Here is a 15879-nt window from a genome sequence, read left to right on the forward strand (position 1 = left end):
ACTTTAGTCTTTTATCTTATTTGAAAGTTCATATTTTAACACTGAATACCACACTTTCTAAATTCTGCCGTGAAGAATGGCAACTAACTACAAGACTCCTATATTTGATATTCTAGTCCTAAACTCTATTTGGCGGAGACACAAGCAATTGTTTGAGATTTGAGAAAAAGAAAATGTGTTAATTCCTTCAGTTCACTCAAAGCCATACAGTGAATGGCAAAGGACAAAATATTTAATACATTATGTGCTGTGATTTACTTAAATGTTTATTATTGTTTGCTGGAAATTGGAAAGGGAAAGTTTTGCTTTTTTGGAATATCATTTACAAGTGGATCAATTCTTTCATTTTTTAAAGTTCCTAATCAGTGTGTGGTGTCCTCTCTTTCCTTGCTTATAGATCAACCTTTGGATTGGCCCCTGCCAGTTGTGTTGAACCTTCTGAAATAGACACATGGAGACTTGGAAAGGTCTGTTTTTAATAAATGTGCGGAATATCATATAAGTTAACTTTAACATGCCACCTGCAGCTTTGAAATGCAGTGTATTTTGAAGATCAAATACTTGCATTCCAGACACTAGAGCTCTGAAATGGAATAGGGTATGATTTCTGCCTTCAAGGAGTCCTTGGTCCTGTGGAGAATCTAGTCACACAAACAAGCATTAAAGATAAGATCTAAAAGCAACAAAGATGAATATGGTAAACTGCCGTTGAAACACTGATGAAAAAGCAATTTATCCTGGAAGGGAGATTGGTAGAGTCCAGTCTTGGAGAGAAGGTAACAGCTGAGCAGGGTCTTGAAGCATGTGGTGGATGGGGGGAGGAGAGGTCGAGGAAGGTGTTTCAGGCGGAGGGGCAGTGTGGACGGAGGCGTGGTGGTGTGAAGGCGGATGGGACTTCTGCACAGTGGCGAGGGGAGGATGGCTGGAGCAAGAAGTCTTCTATGCAAAGGACATCCGAGTGCAAGTTATACAGTTTGGACTTTGTTCTGGAGATAGGAATCTTCAGAGAAAATGGCATAATCAGATCCAGGAGCCATCTGGGATTTTACATGTAAGGAATCCAAGCGTTTATTAAGTGCTTATAAACCAATTAAAGGTAGAAATGGATACATATACTGATGTGTATATTTGGGCAATGGATTAGTACAAGCAAATTATTCCTTAGAGATTAAGGAAGTTCTTAATAACTAAAAACCTTTGTCTTAGGATATGTGAAGAACAGGATAAAACTAACCAGGTTTAGCATGTGTCTCATGAATACCAGCTTGAGCCAGATTAGACCTTTCGGTGGTCAGACCTTTTCTCTTCAGAGCAGGGACGGTGGCATCAGAAGACCCAGGTGTCAGTTCCACGGCCTCATTACAGCTGCAAAGCCAGCTGGGCCCTCTTTGGCAAGACACTCGACTTCTTTGGGTCTCAACTGTTTTACCGATAAAATGGGGGAGATAATTATATCTATTTATCTCAAAGGATTATGAAATTAAAAGAGGCCGAATTAAATTAATTAAATAAGGAGAATTTTTGGAAATTGTAAAGTATCACATATATCACATACAAAAAGGTTTGGGATTATGCTTATCAAAAGTGGAAGTCCATTATTATTTAATATTATTTGCTATCATTTGATATTTGATTTGATATTAATATGATTTGATTTTATTAGCTATCATTTAATACCATTTGATATTATTAGCTATCAAAAGTAGAAGTCCATCTGATTATCATTCCAATAATGAGAATAATCATTTTATGTAAATTATTTATTAAAATAATTTAATAAGTAAAAAATTATTTATTAAAATAAGAAATTACTTATTGAAAATTTGTTTTGTGGCAGCAGCACGGTAAGTTCCTTACATATGTGATCTCATCTAGCCCTCATAGCAATCCTGTAAGGGAGGTTTTCACAGAGAAGGCAACTGAGGCTTGGCAAGGTTTAGAGTCAAAAGTCAGACCCATGCTTTCCAAACCACAAAGCTAGGCTCTTCACCACTCCTTCTCAATTAGTCTTTTAAAAAATGCTTTGCTTTGGGGCGCTTGGGTGGCTCAGTGGGTGAAAGCCTCTGCCTTCGGTTCAGGTCATGATCCCAGGGTCCTGGGCTCTCTGCTCAGCGGGGAGCCTGCTTCCTCCTCTCTGCCTGCCTCTCTGCCTACTTGTGATCTCTCTGTCAAATAAATAAATAAAATCTTTAAAAGAAAATGCTTTGCTTCTTGCTTTAAAGTCTGGGCAACTGACAAGAGATCATCAACACAGGGTCATGGCAGAATTACTAAGCTAAAGCTTATGAGTGTTCCTTGTTACTTTCAGAACTAGGACTCTAGACATGGGAATAGAAAATGTGACCCCTTGCCCTTTATTCCATCTAAGAGGAGCTATTATTGTTGACTACAAATAGAACATGCTGTGAGTTTTTGTTGTCAAAATATGACTCAAGGAAGAATTTAATATGGAAGCCATTTTTTTCAAGGAGGCAAAACCATAGTCTTTCAAATTATGTTTTCTATATTTTGTCCTTTAAAGACAACGTCAAGAATAAGGGAGCACAGAAAACGTGGAATGTTTGTTCCTAGTCCCCGTCTCCAATATCTAAAGGTCCAGCTTCCTTTGAAGAGTGAGTGAAGGAGGATCGTTTGTCTATTTTGGGTCCTTGAGATACTGAGGGAACTAAAAAAAAAAAGTACAACTGTTCTTCCATTCGGGTTGCTGAGCATTCAAAGACATTATATAGATTGAAATTTTTTGTCTTTTAGTGTTGAAGCTCTTAAAAAGGTTGAACACAATTAGTTATATGTAAGATATAGATATATCAGAAACCCTGGTTTAAATTTAACTGGGTTAAATTGAATCCAGTCTCTGTTGTTTGCTAATGCAAGTCTTGTAGTATCTCTTAGGGATAATCTCAATGGCTTCTATCCCATCTTTCTCTAAATGGGGTTGATGCTCTAGTAGTGACCCTGGGGACTGGAACAGATGGTCTCAACCAACCATGGTTTCTGCTGCCAAGCAGCAGATGGCAGAATTGAGCTTGACTTTTGTGATTCTCACCTGTCTTCACTGTTGAGGTTGAAGTACTCAAGCGCTCTTTAAAATGTTTTATTTTTTAATCAAAAGTAATTTGATTTGTTTCTTTATTCTATTGGAATCTCATTATGTTGCATACTGTATAATGCTTTTTTTTTAGATTTTATTTATTTATTTGACAGATAGAAATCACAAGTAGGCAGAGAGGCAGACGGGGGTGGGGTGGGGGGTGGAAGCAGGCTCCCCGCTGAGCAGAGAGCCCAGGACCCTGGGATCATGACCCAAGTTGAAGGCAGAGGCTTTAACCCACCAAGCCACCCAGGCACCCTGTATAATGCTTTTTTAAAAAGCTTATAGTAACTTGAGTGCATTTCTACCTCTCACTTGGACGTTTTCTATCCTAACAAAGGACACCATCCACATTTCTATACTTTCTCTTCTGTGCAATTCCATTAAAATTTTCTATTTACCTTCCCCTTCTCCGTGTACTAAATCTAAAAATGAACACCAGGACATTTTCTCTATGTCCTTCAAGTCATTCAGAGAGCTCTACTGGTCCTAAGAATACAATGAAAACTCCTACCTCCACAGTATGTGAGAACTCAGGTATACTCTGTCGAAAGAGGAAGGGTCCTTTTGGTATAAATGGGGTCTTGCAAAAACTAGTGTTTTCAAAGATCTACAACTTGAAGCCAAGGAGAGACCTTGAGGACAAACTATAGGAGTTGAGTAAGGAAGAAGAAATGGAACTTTACTAAAACAGGAATCTGAAAGCCAAATACTTGGTAAGAGTACCATGGAAAAAAGCCAGAAGCCAATGGACTCAATTTTGTTAGGAAAGGCTGGAAAAGCAAAAAATGAATATTTCAGAAAAACTTCCATTGGAGTGTATAGGGCAATGACGGGGAGTTTTGTGCCTCCCCAAAATCAAGAACTAACTGAACCAGTTTTCCATAAGAACTTCTTGAGTTCATAAGGGCTTAATATTCAATGTCTATTCTAGAGAGACTATATAACTGAACACTTATTATTTTAGCAATTAGTAGAACTAACTGAAGACTCTTATCAGCTTAGGGGTAGAAATAAATTGCAAAAGATCGACACTGACCCAAACTGAAGTAAATTGTCAGTTGGTTTACTTATCCTTGAAATATAGATCCAATATTTCTTCTCGCCAAAGAAAATATGTGCTTTGCAACTTGCTGACTGATGAAATATTTTATGAAAGACTCCAGGTAGGAAGGGTATTTGAGGAAATCAGAAGGTGGAAAGCACAGGTATCAAAGTGAGGATAGCCAAACAACTAGAGAATTTTTGTTATGAGACTACCCAAGACCTATTTCTTCAAAATAATTTATATGATAAAATCCAAAATTAATAGTTGAATTATTCTACTATCCACCTGTCACCTTCCTTCTTTCGTTTTTTCCCCCTTTCTTTCTCTTTCTTCCTCTTCATCGATGTCTGTATATTTGCCAGCAGAGATACACGGGATATTAAAACTTAGTATATGCTCGTCACACTTCCCTTTCCAACATGAGAAGTTGTCTTTCACCAATCAAGCGTGCTACATGTTTATACGAAATTACACTTGAGAGAGACCCTTCCTAGATGCTGCCTCATCTCTCTTTCCCTCCATCCCATCGAGGCAGGAGGTTGTCGAGTCTGATTTTTCAGAAACTGAGGCTCAGAATTACAAGATGACTCATCGGAAGTTTCATAACTGATAAATGGCTTGAGCTCTGTCTAGGTTCGCATATCTAACAGCCCACTGGTGTTTCGATTTGAATGTCTTGTTGACGTCACAAACTTAATGTGCAAAACAGAAGCTTTCATCTTTCTTTGTCCTCCTCCGCAGTTTCTTCCTGCCTCAGTTTTTTATCACTCAGTAAATCCCACTTTATTAAACAGTTGCTCAACCCATAAACCTAGGAGCATTCCCTGACGATACCATTCTTTCCTTTTACCTCTCACACCGACCTATCTCCGACGCCTCTGGATTCTCTCCTTAAAATATATCACAGATCCATCTTTACGGTGTCCACTCTAGTTGGACACCAAGTCCTCCTACAGTTTTTTTTTTAAGCCATTTTACTTTGATCCTATTTCTGAGCATTCATAAAATAAATGTCGTCATTGTACTTAGAATCTTTTACTGCCTCGATAACTTACTTCCTAACATGCCCACAAGTCTCTGTGCAATCTGGGCCTGTTTATATCTCTAACGCTCACCCTCCTTTTGCCTGCCCTGTTCTAACCCCATGAACCTCTCTGTTGCTCAGACATGTCAAGCTTGTTCCTGCTTTAAAGCCTTCCCCCTGCTGTTTTCTCTGATTGAAATATTCTCCCCCAGCTCTTTGTTACTTAGTTACCCAGATAACTCATGCACAACCTTCAGTTTCAATGCCCCTTCCTCGAGAGCACTTTCCCTAAATTCTCCAATTCAGTATACATCCCTCCTGCGTTTTAAAATTATACCTTGTTCTTTTCTTTATGGTACTTCTTATAATTGCAATTAAATACATTTTTTTTCATGTTCTTTTAGCACCAAGAAGGCAATGATTATATCTGTTTTATCTGCAACTATATCCATCCAACTAAAGAGTTGGCGAAAAGGGTTTGACATAAGTAGGCACTTGATACACATTTTTTGAAAGAAAGAAAACAAGCCAAATCCCAGAACCAAAGCTTCTAATTCTGAATTCAGGGGCTTTTCCCCAGTGCTACCCTTTGTCTTTGGAGAACCATCTTTATACTTTTACTATTTCTTTTTCAGTTTCACTTTTACAAATTTAAATTTTTATTACCCAAATAAAACATTATTAACTCTTTTATCATTAATATTCTCAAGTGTTGCATTAAAAATTTGGAAATGACTGTGCCCTGAAGGGTGGTCAAGTCAGTGAAGGGAATTGAGGCTCTTACTCTTAAGGCTTTAAATCCTAGTCCATATTAGACATTTTCATCCTCCATGTCACCTTGTTACCTAATTCTGTATTTTCCTTTATTGCCTCATTCAAGTCTATACTTTACAAAGACCTACCAGTTGGTCTTTCTACTAACATCCACACAATTCAATTCTCTTCTTTTCAAATTCCTTTTAATTTGAGGTTAAGAGAACCACCTTTTCCTTTAACCCGTGTTGCACCACAGAACTTAGAAAGAACAGCTTCCCATCTAAAGGAGGCATAGAGGTGCCATTTATTAAGGAGAAGCTATGTAACAAACACAAAGCATACACCACCTCAACCCTCACGGTAATTTTGGAATGGAGGTGTTATTGTTTCTATTTGTAGTAGTTACCTACTGCTGTGTAACAAAGACCCCCAAAACTTAGTAGATTAAAAACAACACACTTCATTTAACTCATGGCTTATGTGTGTCAGATATGCAGGCATGGCTTAGTTGGTTCCTCTGTTTCAGTGTCTCTCACATGCTGGACTCAAGGTGTTGGCCAACAATGCAGTCATCTCACAGATCATCCAGGGAAAGGTACATTTCCAAACTTCCAGTAAATTGTGCTTCCACCTCACATGGCTATTAGTAGGCCTCAGATCCTTACTGGCTATTGGTCATAGAAGGGAAGAGAGGGAGAGAGAGAAAGAGAAAGAAAGAGAATGAATATGGGAGTTATTGTCCATAACCTAATCTTGTAAGTGACATATCATGACTTCTGCCATATTCGATAATTTATTCATTAGAACCAATACACTAGGTCCAACCAACCCATGAAGGGAGGAGACTACCCAAGGGTATGAATACTAGAAGTCATCACTGGTGGCTATCTTAGAGACTGCCTACTGCACATTGTACAGACAGAGAGATAGAGTGACAGAGATAAGTTAATGGTGAGACTGGGAGTCAAACCCAAGTGTGTTTGACCCCAAACCCACATTTTTTTCCTCTGCATTTTGAGGCTAGATGTTGTTCAACAAATGATTGTTGATGAAGATGATTCTAACATCACAAATTGGTGCTTATAAAATAGAACCAGGTATTTTTCCATACCCAGGGACTAAACTACTAAACTTGGCTATTCATTTAACAACGGCTTACCTGTGTTCCGAAGAAATGTCTAGTTAGATCATCAATAGAGTAGAAAATCATGAGCAACAATGCAGAGAGCACAGCCTAAGAGCAGGGACGATGACATGTATGAGAGACATGTAATTATTACTGTAGAATCGTAGGAAGGCTGGTATGGCTTCTATCCAGATAAATACTGTAGAGAAGGAGAAAATTTTTCTCTGCCCTTTAGATTCTTAGGCTGGGAAATTGATATAAGATTAACAGGAGAAAAACACATTTAATTCCATACATGTGGGAGCCCCATAAGAATATGACATCCATAGGCAATCAGGCAGTTGAGGTGTATATGCTGTCCTAAGCTAAGGAGAAGGAGGTAGAGGTCTGAAACTTCAAAGGGAAGAAAGACAGTTAATACGAAAATAGCAAGAGCAAATGTTTGGTAAACAAATGTTTGCCATGCCTTGCAGAGACAATGGGACACAGAATTTGATCTCCAGGCCCTGCCAAGATTTCCCCCAGCTTACCACACTTAGCTTACACTCTGTAGTTATCTCTGTTAGTAGTTCTCTTCCTGGACCAGACTCTTCTAAAGTCTGTTAGGCAGTTAAGGGGAAGGTGAAGAACTCTTCCTGAGTTTTGGGGTCTTGATTGACTTCGGCAAAGTAATCCACGTGCCAAAGTGGCACATTTGGGGAGGCTCATTTTGAACCCCTCCAATGGTAAATTTAGTCAAAGAATTATTGGCTCAAGTATTCAAGTATCTAATAATTTCACAGATTCCTGCTTGTTTATAAATAAGTCTCCTAGGTCCAAGATTATTTCTTTTATACCTATCTTCTTCTGTTTGATTTTTGAGTCCTGTCTATTGTGCATTTTCTGTACCCCAGTCTGGGAATAACGAAAATAATAAAGAAAAATAATAAAGAAAAGTCACTCTCACATAATTCATTCTTGCCTTTTAAAAAAATCTTTGTTAGATTTGCTCAGGTAGACAAAGCGTTGGTTTAAAAAACTATTGGATACTGAGTACCAGAAGAGACAGGGAATGGCAGGCAGCCTAATCTCCACCCCTTATGTGCCTCTCATTTCTGTCTCTCCGACGCTACTCCCAGAGGCTCTGGAGGGGGTGAACTGCCAAGTTCTTCTTCCCAGAGGTATTTATGGCTTGAACTCCAGACATGAAAAGACTTTAGATCCTAGGTGTAAAGTTTATTCTTCATATCATAAAGCTAGTCTGGAGCTGCAGATTTATGTCTGGCTATAAGAACGACTTGCTGAAATAAAATAGCTGTGGCATTGTTGGATGTCAATTAGGTGGTCACTGATTGTCATGTACATCTGGGCATCCTCTTCTTTGGAGCCTGGGGATGAGGATCCTAATAGAGAAGCATTTTTTTATTTTACAAACTTTCTCCTAACTCTTTTTTAGAATAAAAGTGACAAGAAAAGGGAAGACTGCATTTTTAAAATCAACAATATTCTTGTCTACAAACAAAAAGGTTCAGAAAAATATGCTACTTAGAATGGGCAGATTCTGAAGCTTTTTGAAGCTTCTTTGAATTCATTACAGGTCACAGTATATAAGTCCCTCCTCAAGAAACTTGGAGAACAGTTTGATCCTCATAATAACCCTTCAAAGTCATCCTCTCAATGTCAAACTGCAAAGAAACTGCTCTTATCAGATCCACTGAATGGTTTCTAGATTATAGAAATAGAAGAAAGGGCAAGGATTTCATGCTAATCTTCTCTTTAAATCTCATCTGGAAGAGATAGCTTATGTGTAAGTGAAAAGAAAATTAGTGCCTTTTTCTGATAAGTGCCAAGGTACATGAGCTCTTTGTCAGTAGTAAAGACCAGAGAAACAGGATAACCACAGCCAGCTTGATGGCAGGTAACCAGCCCTGTGTAATTTGGCTTTCTTTGAATTTTCCTTTCACAAAACTGCTTTTAAAAAGCAGCCCAGCAACCATGCAGCTAAATTGTCTGGGTCTTTCTTTCTTGGACAAGAATGACTTCTGATTCACGTGACAGTCACGAATAATAAGGGAACACACTAAGCATCCTTAACTCACAAGAGGGCACTTTATCAAATAGCTTTACAGATCATGATTAGGTTGGGTCAAAGAACATCTTTTCTTTCTCTGCTCAGTGGTATATGAGATACAATTAGCTCACGGGCAGTGGAGCTTGTGAAATTCTCAGCTTTGGTTCTAATATTATTTATATTGCCAGAAATCCAGAACTCCCCTGCTGACCAGAGTTCTTAAAAGACGCAAGTCACGGGCGCCTGGGTGGCTCAGTGGGTTAAGCCGCTGCCTTCGGCTCAGGTCATGATCTCAGGGTCCTGGGATCGAGTCCCGCATCGGGCTCTCTGCTCGGCAGGGAGCCTGCTTCCCTCCCTCTCTCTCTCTGCCTGCCTCTCCATCTACTTGTGATTTCTCTCTGTCAAATAAATAAATAAAATCTTTAAAAGACGCAAGTCACAGTGGAAAAACTGTGATGTCTGACCCACCTTTCTAAAAGGTACACATATATGTCTCTTGTAAACACACACACACGCACACATACACACATCAAATGAGAAATATAAGTATTACATTAACATAATGTTTAATGCCTCACTGAAACTGCCCTAATGAATTTTAAAACAGGAAGAGAGTTTGGACACACAGCCAAAAAAATGGTCATGTTTATGAATACATTACCTAATTAATCCCACAGTATTTAGGTGAGACTGTCAGCCTGCTAATTAGTGGTGAACCCCACTTGGACTCCGCAGGCTTTTTTTTTTTTTTTTTCCCCAGCAGGCTTTTTAGTTATGGGCACAGAAGTGAACTTTGGACGATTTAGGCAGAAAAAAGATTTCTTTAGAAGATATTGTTTAGCTCACAACACCTTCAGAAGGGCTGGAGAATCAGGACCAGAAAGGGGTTGGGAGCAGGTGACACTGGGCAGCAGACATCGTCATGTTTCCCAGGCCAGGCCTGTGAGGTGGTATCTGGACTCTATGGGGTATCTGAGGCTGGTGGTACCACTTTCCTTGGAAAACTGTGTTCCATTCTGGCCTCTCTCTGCCATCAGTGTGCTAGAACCACCAGGGTCTCTGCTTGTCCTAATCTGAAATGTGTCCTAATCTGAAATGTGAGTGGGGAAACTGAAGTTACCAGGGGTCTGGGTTAGTATCTAGCTTAAGACAAAGGGACGTTCTTTAAATACAGAAAGGGTTTAGATGATTGGAGTCTGAAACATTGACAAACAACCGCTGTACCAGGCATCCTGTGTTACAGTGTGTCAGAGCACATTAAAGACCACTCCACGCTTTTATACTAGTTCACTCCACAAAATCTGTAGAGCCACTAGAGGGTCCTGAGCATAAAACCATGACTTTGGTAACCTCTATCTTTCAGGATTTCACAGGTTATCAAAGCTGTACAGATATAAACTATAATAAAATAGGATGAACCTAGTAACACAGTGGGCTGCTATAAAAACAGAATACCAAAGACTGGATGGCTTATATAACAAACACTTATTTCCCACACTTCTGAAATCTAAGAAGTTCAAGATCAAGGTGACTGCAGATTCCGCGTCTGGTGAGGGCCACTTCCAAGTTCACAGACAGCATCTTTTCTTCATCTTGTAGCCTCACGAGGCAGAAGGGGCCCAGGAGCTCTCTCGGGGTCTCTTTCATAAGGGCACTGATCTCATTCGCAAATGCTCCATCCTCATAACCTCATCATTTCTCAAAGGCCCTCTAATGACAATGTCATTGCATCAGGGGTTAGGACTTAACGTATGATTTGGGGGTGAGGGCACAAACCCTTGGTTTATAGCATACTGGTATGAGCAAATGTCTCAAGAAATTTGTCTCTAATCTTGTAAATAAACTATATTCTTCCTGCTCCCCAGGAAATTAAATAATTCTAGAATAATTTAATGGGTTAAAGTAAATTATTTAGTTATTTGTCTGCTTGGTGGTAGTTTAGAAGTTTTTCTAACAAAAAGAAAACAAAACTAAGAGGGACAGATTATGTTGTATCCTTACTGGAAATAAACTCATTTTTGTCTCCAGTAGAATAAACTTCACTATTTTTTTTCTTCTTGTTCAATGAACATTTACAAAGCCAGAATACTGACTTCCACTGAATTTAACATGGTTTAAAAATCCTATAAATTTGGACTTCGTTAATTCTCGTTATGAACTTCAATAATAAAGGTTAAAAGCAACTTTTATTTCCTTTTTTTCTGTACAAAACTATATGCGTAATAAAGCTTTCATCAGTTGTGGTCTTTGCCCAGACATACTTAAATTAGGAACAATTTAGAAGTAAGATCAGACATGTTTTTAATACATTGAAAAGAAAAAACATTTTGTTTACTTCAGACCGACCCATGGGAAAATTGTGAAGGGAAGTTTGCTCTCAGTGCCACTGCCCTCCGACCCGCCCTGGCCTATAAAAGCTTTCTCTCCCAGCAGGCGCCACTCTCCAGAGCCCTGTGCTGTGGGCTTGACCACCACAGCTCCAGGGCTTCCTGTCTTATGCAGTATTTGCTGCTGTTGCTACCATTATTTTTATTTAACCAGTTCTGTATTTTCTTTCTTTCTTTCTTTCTTTTTTTAAGATTTTACTTATTTATTTGACAGAGAGATTATAGGTAGGCAAAGAGGCAGGCAGAGAGAGAGGGGGAAGCAGGCTCCCTGCTGGGCAGAGAGCCCAACGTGGGGCTCGATCCCAGGACCCGAGATCATGACCTTAGCCGAAGGCAGAGGTTTAACCCACTGAGCTACCCAGGCGCCCCCAATTCCATAATGTTTTCTCCTGAGCTGGGCTTAAAATGACATTTAGCTGAAATGATAAACATAATAATTTTGTAATAAATAAAGTGGGGGCCACAGGGGAGCTCCTTAAAGTAATGATGCTCAGTGCTCGCTCTTCTGTCTTCTGACGATAAGAGGTACCATTTCCTGAATGTTTTGACAGCTTGCGAAACCCTTTATGATTCTTACGTCAATGTCGATGGAAAAGAATTTCACTGAGGCTCCCTTCATACAGATTCATGAACATTGACAGGACTTCTTTGAAATCCCGTAGATGTGGCTTGTTTTTAAATGTACATCAATAGGCTCACAAAGAGATGTATTTTCGTTAAGGAATAATCTCACTTCTGAGAACTTGTGTGTTTTCCTCAAAGATAAGATTATTCATAATAAACTCTAAGTCTGTATATGTTTCTTTCTTCCCTTGATTTCTCGGTCTCTCCATTTTTTTATTTTCAGTAGATCTCTTTCCATTCACTTGCATCTTCTCTTATTTTATAATTCCTTTCCTTGGTATCTATCATGGCATAGGATGAGCCAAATTTGAAGTAGCCGTTGGCAGATCAGTTTAGTTTTTATAAATAGGCAGTATCCTGTATGTCCTGGATACCAAAACAAACAAACCAAACCAAAAAAAAAAAAAAAAAAACCACCCACAAAACAACACAACACACAACAAAATCATCCTAGCCTGTGCAGTGAGCACTAAGGAAGAGGATGCGTATCAGCTTCCTAGGGCTGCTTTCACAAATAACTACAAACCAGAGGCTTAAAAACAACAGGTATTCTCATAGTTCGGGAGGCTAGAGGCTTGAAATCAATGTGTCACCAAGACCATGCTCCCTCAGAAGGTTCTAGAGAAGAGCATTTGCTTGCCTCTTCCTAGCAACTGGTGTTGCTGGCAGTCCTTGGCATTCCTGGGCTTGTAGATCCATCCCTGCAATCTTTGCCTCCATTGTCACATGGACCTGTGCGTGTCCATTCTGTGTCTCTTCTCCTCTTCCTGTAAGGACACCAGTCATTCTGGATTAAGAGCCCATCCTACTCCAGGAAGACCTCATTTTAAACATAACTAACAATGTCTGCAATGACATCTCTTTTCAAATAATTTCTGAGGTTCTGGAGGTTAGGACCTCACCATGTCTTTTGGTGGGGGTGGGCTGGCTGGGGCAGGGTGGGTGGGACCCAATTTAACCCATAACAGGATGCTAACAATTGAGTCAACATGAGTTTTCCTTCTTATTCCTTAGGGCTTTGAGTTGGTACTGCCATTACTTTTTTAAAAACACATATATGAAAAATAGCCATAAAATAAATGATCTCTATATTGAGAGTAAAAAAAAAGTGGGTTCTTGAAACATTATTGAATTAGTATTTACTTATGCCTGGAGCTAGATATTGTGGAGGAAGATACAAAAGAAATAAAACTGCACCAACATCACCTGGCAACAGGTTAAAGTGCATATTCACAGGATTCACCTGAAGAAGGAAACTCTGCATTTTAGCAGACCCCCCAGGCTGCACTAAAGGTCAACTTTCCCCTACCCCCAGTGCAGTGATTTTTAAACTCTGTTGCATATTAGAATCACCTGGAGATCTTTGAGAAAATCCCAAAGCTCAAGATGCATCCTATGCAGATCAAATAGAAATTTCTTGGACTAGGATCTAGGCAACAGCATTAAAAACCCAAACAAGCCCATGGGATTGCAATGTACAGCCATCACTTGCCTCTCAAACTTTCACGCACACACAGATCACCTGGGCCTCTTGCTAAAATGCAGATTTTGATTCCTCAGGTCTGGGGTACAGCCTGAGAATCTGCACTTCCAACCAGTTCCTAGATGATGCTGGTGCAATTTTAGGTCTCTCATTTCCTGAGCAGTGCTTAACTCCAGGTACAAGTATATGCTGATTAAGTAAATTAAGTATTTTTTAAAAGATTTTATTTATTTATTTGAAAGAGATCACAAGTAGGCAGAGAGGTAGGCAGAGAGAGAGGGAGAAGCAGACTCCCCGCTGAGCAGAGAGCCCAACGCGGGGGCTCCATCCCAGGACCCCGGGATCGTGACCTGAGCCTAAGGTAGAGGCTTTAACCCACTGAGCCACCCAGGTGCCCCAAATTAAGTATTTTTTAAAGACAAAATTATCTAATTACAGAATTAGTAAATATTTCAGATATGAAGGAAGAAATAGTCTCTGACAGTGTTTAATTTGTAAGTACTTCAAAGAGAAGGCAAAAACACTTCAAACAAGATGCCTTTTGTTTTCTCAGGATTCTCTATGAGAAAATAGACTCAATAAAAGATAACAGCCTGGGTTGTTTTCCTGTTCCTCTTACATAGTTGCTTCAAGTTTCTTTATTAGGTTCCCTGGGTACAACACTCGGGGATCGTTCCCAGAGCGTATTAAGTTCCTGTGGAGTGATTATTTCATTACGACCCATGTACACAGACCAGTGGTTTGATAAACAACAGATCACTTCAGACTATTAAGGTTCATGGCATTAATGCGCTGTTTTCTGTTTCATTGGAAATACATTGCAGGTTTGTGTGAGAGATGCTGTTTGGGATAAGAGCTACAGGATTTCTCAGTCTCTGATCAAAGTTTAAAATGTTTGAGTTGATTAAAAGCAATACTTCTTTAAAACAAAACCCATTGCAGACAGTCACAGACTTTGGTGGGGTATATCTGTTTTTAGACATTCTAGAAGTGAGAGCAGAAAACTATAAAACTCTCAGTGCCTGTAATTCATTCTTACTTCCCTCACTCTCACTGCTCCAAACCTTCATGTCTCTTCCTGTTTCTTCCCCCGGCCCCATCTCATTCTTTTTTAATTTTTAATTTTTTAAATTTTATTTATTTTGTTGTCAGAAAGAGAGAGAGAGAGAGCACATGCAAGTGCACGAGCAGGGGGAGTGGCAGGCAGAGGGAGAAGCAGGTTCCCGGCTGAGCAAGGAACCCAATGTAGGACTCGATCCCAGAACCCTGGGATCATGACCTGAGCTGAAGGTAGATGCTTAACCAACTGAGTCATGCAGGTGCCCCTCTCCCCTCATTTTAAAGGTACTTCTGCTTTAAGTCTGCCTTAAATCAACGACTGCGTTCTTCATATGGGTTTATAAGAGATCCAAACTTGATCTAATAATAATCTGCTCAGTCCTGTGTGTTCAAATACAGCCCATACTTGTATTCTGTCAGTTCTCCCCTCTCCTCGATTTCTCCCTCCATCCCTCAAGGCATTCCTCCAAATTATTCTGTTTGTCTAGGTACAGACATCTGGTATTCTATCTGTTCTAAGTTCTGAGCACAGAGCTTAAGTACATTGTGATGAATAAAACACACCATTCCCTGACACCTTTCTGAGTTTCCCTTTTTACTGAACTCCACTTGTACTTTTAGTGAGTACAGTGTCATTTAGGATTAAATTGCTCTTTAATTTTTTTCCTGTGAGTTATTTTTGAATTGCTAAGTAGATCAAAGCCTTGTTGAAGATTTTGCACTGATGATATTCATGCAGAAAATGCATCCCTGGACTGTTGAAGAGGCTCTGGAAAATGACAGGGGGCACCTGTTCTAACTTTTAGGGTCATAGAAGGTTCATTGGAGAAGACAACATCTAAGGGAGTAGGATGAGTGGGAGATAGTCAGGTGAAGAATGGAATAGGGAGAGCAGGGCAGAGTGTCAAGTCCTATTTCATGTTCAAGGAGAGGTATCTGCAAAGAGAAGAGAAAGTATGGTATGTCCCAAAAGTTGCATGAATAGTTCAGAATCACCAAACATTAACTTCAAGAGGGTGGATGTGAAAAAGGAGGTAAACCGTAAGAAGCAAGCAGGGAACAATACAATTGTGTTATAAGCAAAAATTCTACAAAGTAAAAATAAGAGTTTGCTAGTTTTTCCAACAATTTTACACAGCCAACAAAATGCCATGAGGTAATAAAGAAGATGTGGTGTATATATATACAATGGAATACTATGCAGCCATCAAAAGAAATGAAATCTTGCCAT

The 15879-nt window shown here is 39.4% G+C and overlaps 1 long non-coding RNA gene across 8 annotated transcripts in view; it reads left to right on the forward strand.

The window, feature by feature from the left end:
- Positions 1 to 15879, forward strand: part of LOC132025464 (uncharacterized) — a 214540-nt gene that overhangs the window by 159745 nt on the left and 38916 nt on the right. For 5 of the 8 annotated variants that reach the window (XR_009406584.1, XR_009406583.1, XR_009406586.1 and 2 more), the window contains one exon: positions 398 to 1051. This is a non-coding gene — a long non-coding RNA (uncharacterized LOC132025464). The remainder of the gene's footprint in view (positions 1 to 397; positions 1052 to 15879) is intronic. The other 3 variants (XR_009406589.1, XR_009406585.1, XR_009406587.1) reach the window with 1 other exon arrangement.

This window comes from Mustela nigripes, chromosome 10 (assembly GCF_022355385.1).
Source record: "Mustela nigripes isolate SB6536 chromosome 10, MUSNIG.SB6536, whole genome shotgun sequence".
NCBI classification, from domain to species: Eukaryota; Metazoa; Chordata; class Mammalia; order Carnivora; family Mustelidae; genus Mustela; species Mustela nigripes.